Genomic DNA, 7,311 nt, shown 5'->3' on the forward strand with positions numbered 1-7,311 from the left:
CCACCCCAGGATCGAAGACAAATTACTTGACAAATTGTAAAATTAAGTACCTACAACAAATACAAACTTTCAATGGAAAGCTTTACAGGCAGAATTTTTGTCTCAGAAGTAACTATTTTCCATGTGTATGAACTTATTTTCCTGGCTGTGTGGAATCCTGGCACTCATCCTCTATAAAGAGGCGCTGAAACAATTTAGCATTCCGATGCTGAGATGGTGCTTCTGAGGACTGTCAAGCACACAGAGGAGAAAACAATTAAACAGTGCTAATACAGTGGATAACATGCTTATTTTGGGGTTGGTCTCCAAGGGAAAAAATGTAACTATTGTCAATAAATCTGCTTTTCATACATACAGTTTCATTTGTGCTTTCAAGACATTCAGGATTTCCTTCTATTAATATAATACTTGATCTGCAACATTGTAAAATGTTATTTCTAATGAAATAACTGTCTGTCATTGTTCTGTATTGTTTTTCTAAAATGTAGTGCATTTATAATAATTTATTCCCTGTGACACATGAAATTTGAGTACCTCAAATGCAAGCAGATTGAAAATAAAACCACTTAATTATGTTTATACTGCAAAGGATCCTAAAGTAACAGCATATAAAAGTTCTACACATGATCTGTTATTTGCTATCTAGGTATTGCAGAGGCCCACATTGAGGCAGGCACACCATTTAATACATAAATATTCCTACAAAAATATAACTCATGTAACAGTACTATGAAACATACTTTCACATGGTCTTTTAATTTGTGGCATTCCAAATCAAAACAGAGGTTGTTCAGGCAAGAAATAAGAACATTCCATGGGAAAGAGATATACGAAGGAGAAACTACTGAAATGCATGTTTAGGGCACAGAGTATAAAATAACAAAACCATATTGTTTAAAATCTGTATAAGATCAGCTAACTTGATCTTTTAAAGTTGTTTTCAGTTTACACTCACCATGTGTGGTGCTTCCCTGTGGCTTGTTATTCTACTTCAATGGCAGAGGGAGGAAACCAGCAAAGCTCAGTCACCATACTGCATAGCTCAATGTAACCATGGAAGCATTTGTCCATTTGCCAGAGTCTCTCAGAACGATTCAACCATTCATTTCATTGAATCAATATTGAAGCTTTTAAGATTTATTACTTGAGGGAGGAGGAACTAATAAAACAAACTCCTTGTTGCTTCCCATTAAATACAACTGGTCACAGTAGGCATATTCATACCTAGTAAACACTTTACTGATGCCATGAAGATTACTAGTAACACATTTGCATTCACATCCCCGATACTCTCTAAAAGAACTTAAAGGTTTTGATGCGTTCTGCTGTCCTGTATAGAAGCTGAATCAAATAGAAAGACAAAAGTTGCAAAAAAAATAAGGGTGGCAGGAATCTATTTTAAACTTCATGAACATGCTCCCTTCAAAGAGACTGTTTCTAGTCGATCATTCTCATATTTATATCATAAACTGAATATTTGTAATCATATGTTAAGCGCTTTAAAAAGTTGAATATGATTATTTATTTTTCAAGTGTTTTTATATTTTTAAAAATATGCCATATTTATCAAAAAATGACAGATGCAAAATTTAAGCAAACATGTTTTGTATGAAAAACAAACATTTCTTAAACTGTATACTGGTAAGTATTTGAGATTACAAGTAGCTATATATATTTTTTGTTGTAATCAATTTTATATGGAAAATTTGAAAGCAAGCATAGTAAGATGCTTACAACTACAATTTTATTATTTACTACTAATATCAGGAGCAGAGAGTATTAATCCGACAGTTTCATTTAGACTCGCGTGCCCTTATAGGTGAAAACTGAAGGCTCAATAAACACAGAGTTCAGCAGGCTGTGGAAGTTACACCTGTTTCTATATTGAAGTTTTTTATGACTGAATCAGACCCTTTCCATGAGATAGCCTCCCAGGTCCTGCTCCCACTCCCTTCTACTATTCCCTCTCCCTTTGATAAAAAGCTGCTCAGCCTATACCACTTCTGCTGCTTCCAGCCAGAAGCAGCTTAAAACAAAGGATTAAAGTAATGCTAGGATATTTCAGAGAATTCTCTTCCTTGCCTATAGGCCACTGCTCACATGGTAAGAACAGAAGAGGCATGGAAGAGGCAGCTGCAGAGCTGACAGGATTGCAGGGGTACCAACACCAGTATGAAGGCACTTTTCCACTTCTCAGTGGAATGACATCAAAGGACAGTTTGCCAGAGAAAGCTTTTCTCAGCTGTAGCTGCAGGTAACAATGCACCAATACAGAATACATCCACTGTAGAAACCTGTAAGCGAGGAAAGTCTGTAAAAATTAAGATACAACCTTTGTCAATATGGTATATAACATAAGCAGGTTTAAACGGTTTTAATATCAGCAAGCTCAGAAACATACAGGTTTACAGATTTTGACCTTAGAGAATGCACAGTTACAAAGCAACAAACCACCTACGGAGTTACTTTAGCATTTTATCTCCATATGTGACCGGATCTTACTGCTTTTGCTCACCCACACAGAAGTATTCCCTTCCTTCAGGCTGGATGTATCCTGCAGGCATCCCTGCTGATGGGGGATCTACACATAAGCTGCCTGCAGCCCCAGGTTTGCCCCACAGGCCCAGGATCCAGCAGCATTTTATACCCTTTTGTATGCCAACGTGTAACAAAGTCAATTGTAATAATCAGAGCTCCCCCATTTCTCCTGTAATTCCTGCCTGGTGTGGCTCTTAGGACAAATCACACTGACCATCAAAAACAACTGCAAGAGGGAGACCGAAGTATCCTTTGTCACAGTCACAGAATTTCATTATGAAGACACAAAAATATTTGTATTATGTCGTTCAATAAGGGTTAAAAATAGATCTCCTCCACACTCTCTCCCTGTAAATACAAAACTCACAACGGAAGGGTTGTGTTATCAATATTAGTGGAACGGGAATGAGAGTATTACAGTAATACAGTTCACCGGGTAAACTGGTGCCATTAAAACAAGTCATATTAACATTGCTGAATACCTTCCAAGCTAAAATAAAGGTCTTCTGAATCATTTTCCTCTGAAGAAACTCAAGCAGAGAAGCAGCTCACCATAAGAGTCCAATGTGATTCTGTGACTGGGAAAGAAAAAACAAGCACATGTCATCTTCAGATACGCCAACAGCATATTAGTGACAAGCAGTTGAGGTGGTGGAATTACTTTTGTACATGGCACTGAAGGGGTGGATATTTGAAATTGCATAAATACTGGTATCTGCATTTTAAAAACAATGCTGAAACCACATTTCAAATCAAATCAAATCAAATTCCCCAAAACCGAGACCTAGAGAAAGCAGAAAACAGAAGCCAACAAACTCTGAATGCTTAATTAATTAAAAACAAATGACATAAAGACTTGAAGACAGCGCAAATATTCCGTCAGAAGAAAAAGAAGATAAATACTTCAAGGTTTCCTTACTTTACCCAGGGAAAACATATGACAGAGTAATAGCTATTGATTGAATTTATTACAGTCATCCAGTAAAAACTGGAAAGAATCTATGATAATCTTTAAAGCAAACAAACAAAAGGAAAAAAAAAAAAAAAAAAAAAAAAAAAAAAAAAAAAAACAAAAAAACCCAAAAAAAAACCCCAAAAAAAACAAAAAAAAAAAAACAACCAAAAAACCCCAAGGAAAAACCCCAAACAACCAAAGAAAAAAGAAAAAAAAACGCCCAAAACCCACTCAAAAAATAATTTCATCTATTACACTACCAAAACAGTTATTCATCAACAGATAGGAATTCCAAATCTAATAACAAAATCCATCTGTGAATAATTCAAAAGAAATTTTCACGAAACTATACTGCATTTTTCCATACATTTTGCTATAACTGAATGGGCTCCCAGATAGATTTTCTTATTCAGAGGGTACTTAAGCAGTAAACCAAAAGCAAATATGCAGTTATCTACAGTTTTTTGAAAATAAAATATCAAACAACCAATGCACCCTACTGGCTGCATTGTAAAAGGCACACAGCATATTTCTATTATGGATATACATTAAATTAATACAGTTAATTTTAAAAGTTACTGATTCCTGTCAAGTAACCAAAAGGGATCAGCAAATATGTAAACTATTACACAGGGAAAATACAGTCTCAATCCAATTATATTTTTTCATTTACTGTCATTTAAACCATAACAATAATTAAACAATTAAACAATTAAATTAAACAATTAAATTCTGTGGTCATTTTTAACCCATTTTTGTTGTTGGACCCTTGCTAAGTAAAAAGGATTTATGGTAGTTTTGAGAATCAATGGTTGGACTTAGTGACATGAAGAGTCTATGATTATAGCTAAATGTATACATGCAAATATTTCTACTGGAGAACAGACTATGCACTGTCTGTAGATTTAGCATTATTTGCTTCTTGCATACTTTTATAAAGATCTTAAGAAATTCCTCTTACTTCATCTTACAGTCATGTCTTAATAACTTCCTTTGGTATTTACTGGAGCTGCAGAGCTACCTTAACATTACTATTGCCTACAATTGTACTACCATTCCCAATTACCAAGCAGGGAAGCAGAGACGGACAAAGGGTGTATATGTATTTCTGTGTGAATCTCTTAATGAGTAAAAATTTATCATGTCATTCAAGAAATTAAAACATACATTTAGACACTTTGACACTAGTTATCGGAATGTAAATCTAGACTGGTGGTACCAAATCATAGAATGACTTACAAAAACAATGGTGGCACATGACATGGAACGGCTTCCAGATAGAAAGAATACGTTTGGGATGTTAATAAAAAATTACTAACAAGTTATATCAGCCCCTCCACATCTTCCTTACAAACTCCTTTCAAAAAATTTCGTAAGATCTTCCTATTATTTCTATGTGTATACTTAACTTCCTAGCTCTGATCAGGTCGCACAAGAAATAACATGAACAAGAGGAATGTGGTACAGATCCATGCAGATGCTGTTGGAATGCCATGGTGTGATCAACACTGACCCTGTAGCTCATTGAGAATGCACTATTAGGATATGCAAAGTAACTTACATGGGAATAGAGAAAGGCTGTATTCTTATTAGCATTCATGGGAGCTACGCAGCTCCAGTCCTGTTCTTCAAGTTTGGAATATACCCTTTTGTTATTGATGGGAAAATGTCACCAGTTACAAATGGTTACACACAGGGGTGTAGCAGGGTCAAAGCAAACTCCAATACTTTCTTTCCCCTTCTAAGGCAGAGTGCTGCTTCAGCAGTTCTTTTTTGACCTGGTGGTATACCTCTGTAGATAAAAGAAATGGTGAAATTCCCTGCTCCTGGCCTTTGCTGTAGCCTCACCACCCAAAGATTAAAAAAACCTCCAAAAGGATATTCTATTAGTGGTGTGTGATGGATCAATCATTAGACACCACTGCAGGCATCCTTGCATATGAACTCTGACTTCAAATTCCTTTACAGATCCACCCACAGCTCTGATAAGTCTCATAAAACAGTCTTTCAAAAGCATGAATAGGGTCTGAGTCATCAGTTTCCCAGCTACAGATAAGTGCAGTTACTTCACTTCTATTACTGCAAGCTTCCTTAAAAAACAAAACAGAACTGCTTGGTGCTGCAAATATTCCTCGCCAGTTATGGTACTTCTCAATAGATGAAATCCTAAATCACTAAGTTAAAATTAATTTTCTTTGAGATCCCACCAGAAAACTTTGGGTTTATGGGAAATTAATTCAATTTTGGCACCTCCAACATTGCTCTTTCCAGAAATACAGTGGTAGAAGGTTCATTCTACCCACATTTAGCATCTCCAAAAAGGCATAAAATCATTCTGGGACTCCTACAAATATGTTCACACATTTGTCATGTAATCTGACAATCCAAGCTTTGCTGGATAGCAGCTTCTGTGTGAGGCTGTATCTAAGCCTTCACTGCCGCTGTGTTAATCAGCACAAGCTGTGCTTCTGACCCATGATAAAAATAGAAAGCTTATTTCTGAGCAGGCTTTGATTGGGAAGATGCTATGAAAGAAGAAATTGTGCCTGTCTAGGAGAAACCACTGTTCACAGTTAATTACACCTGAAACACTCAACAAGGAAAATGTTATGTGGGCCAAAGCATGAAGAAAATACTAGCTACTAAATGGTTTCAAAAGTGTCCAGACTTACAAGAAACTTCAGTTTGAGGAAATTCTAACTACACTAGGTATCCCCTGGGCTCTTTTCACATGTGCAGAATAAGAAAGCCAGAAAATTAGCTTCAACAAAGTAGGCCCAACTTCCTGCAGGAACAATATCACATTTAAATGCTAGTACTATTCCATGCTTTTTCACAAACGGCAGTGACCAACCTGAACAAAACGGCCAGCTTGTTATTTTGTGCTAACTTCTGTATCTAAGAATATTGCTACTCTTTCAGGCAAACCTCTGTGTTCTTGAGAGAAATGTACTGCTCTTGTTGATGCTATTTTGCTAGGGAGTACCTAGACAGCCTTGGGAATACCTTTATTTTAACTGATTCATCCTTTATATACAACAGAATGCTATGTTAAAGTATATACAGATAAATATATGAATGTATGTAATATATATACACAAAAAATAGGCTGACATACAAGAACACAATGTACCTTCAGAGCCTGTTTTACAGTATCTGGAAATGTGGCTTCAATTAAGCTTCTGTGGGTGTGAATGTGACACTTCATAGAGCTACACAATTGTTAGCTCTTATTTTTATGTCTTCAGACTCAAGTAATCTGGTTTTCAAAAGTAAAGACATTTAAAAAAACCTGTCTTTTTTAATATCAAATATGTTTCTAACCACTTTGGTTGTTTAGCAAGGCTCAAAAACAAAAGAAAAAAAAAAACCCAAACCCCAACTTAAAATTACCTTAAGATCAAATTTAAACTATTTTCAAGAAGCAGACCTGCAAACTCATTCACCTTCAACAATTTTTTTTCAACATATTTAGCCTTAGAGCTGTCAGTTTTTTAAAGGAATACCCTTCTTGCTCCTGCTGTAATCCAAAACCTCCCGCTAAGGCTGTGTCAGCAAAAAGACACACTAAGTTAAATCTATTAGTTAGACTAGGACATCCACCTATTGCCTTAGCACCCCAAAAGCTGCTGACAGATCTTTAGAGAAAAAATCATTCTGCTAAAAAAGGAAAGCAGAAGTATCGACACGGTTTCATTTGTGGTACCTCTCTTGTAAAAACAAAGATCTATCAACGAGAGCCAGATTTCTGTACCTCTGCAGTACTAGTGCTGAGGGGACAGGCGTGAAGGGATATAAAGAAACTGCCTGGCAGCTTC

General features: G+C 36.0%; 1 protein-coding gene across 1 annotated transcript in view; it reads right to left on the reverse strand.

Annotated features, from left to right (window-relative positions):
- ADGRV1 (adhesion G protein-coupled receptor V1) overlaps positions 1 to 3,110 on the reverse strand; it is a 282,378-nt gene extending 279,268 nt beyond the window's left edge. The window contains exons 1-3 of the mRNA XM_041463583.1: positions 3,021 to 3,110; positions 2,101 to 2,311; positions 55 to 229 (exon numbers count right to left, since the gene is read on the reverse strand). The gene's annotated coding sequence lies outside the window, so the exon portion shown is untranslated. The remainder of the gene's footprint in view (positions 1 to 54; positions 230 to 2,100; positions 2,312 to 3,020) is intronic.
- Between the last annotated feature and the right edge of the window lie 4,201 nt (positions 3,111 to 7,311).

Source organism: Pyrgilauda ruficollis, unplaced genomic scaffold (genome assembly GCF_017590135.1).
Source record: "Pyrgilauda ruficollis isolate IOZ18807 unplaced genomic scaffold, ASM1759013v1 scaffold167, whole genome shotgun sequence".
Taxonomy (NCBI): domain Eukaryota; kingdom Metazoa; phylum Chordata; class Aves; order Passeriformes; family Passeridae; genus Pyrgilauda; species Pyrgilauda ruficollis.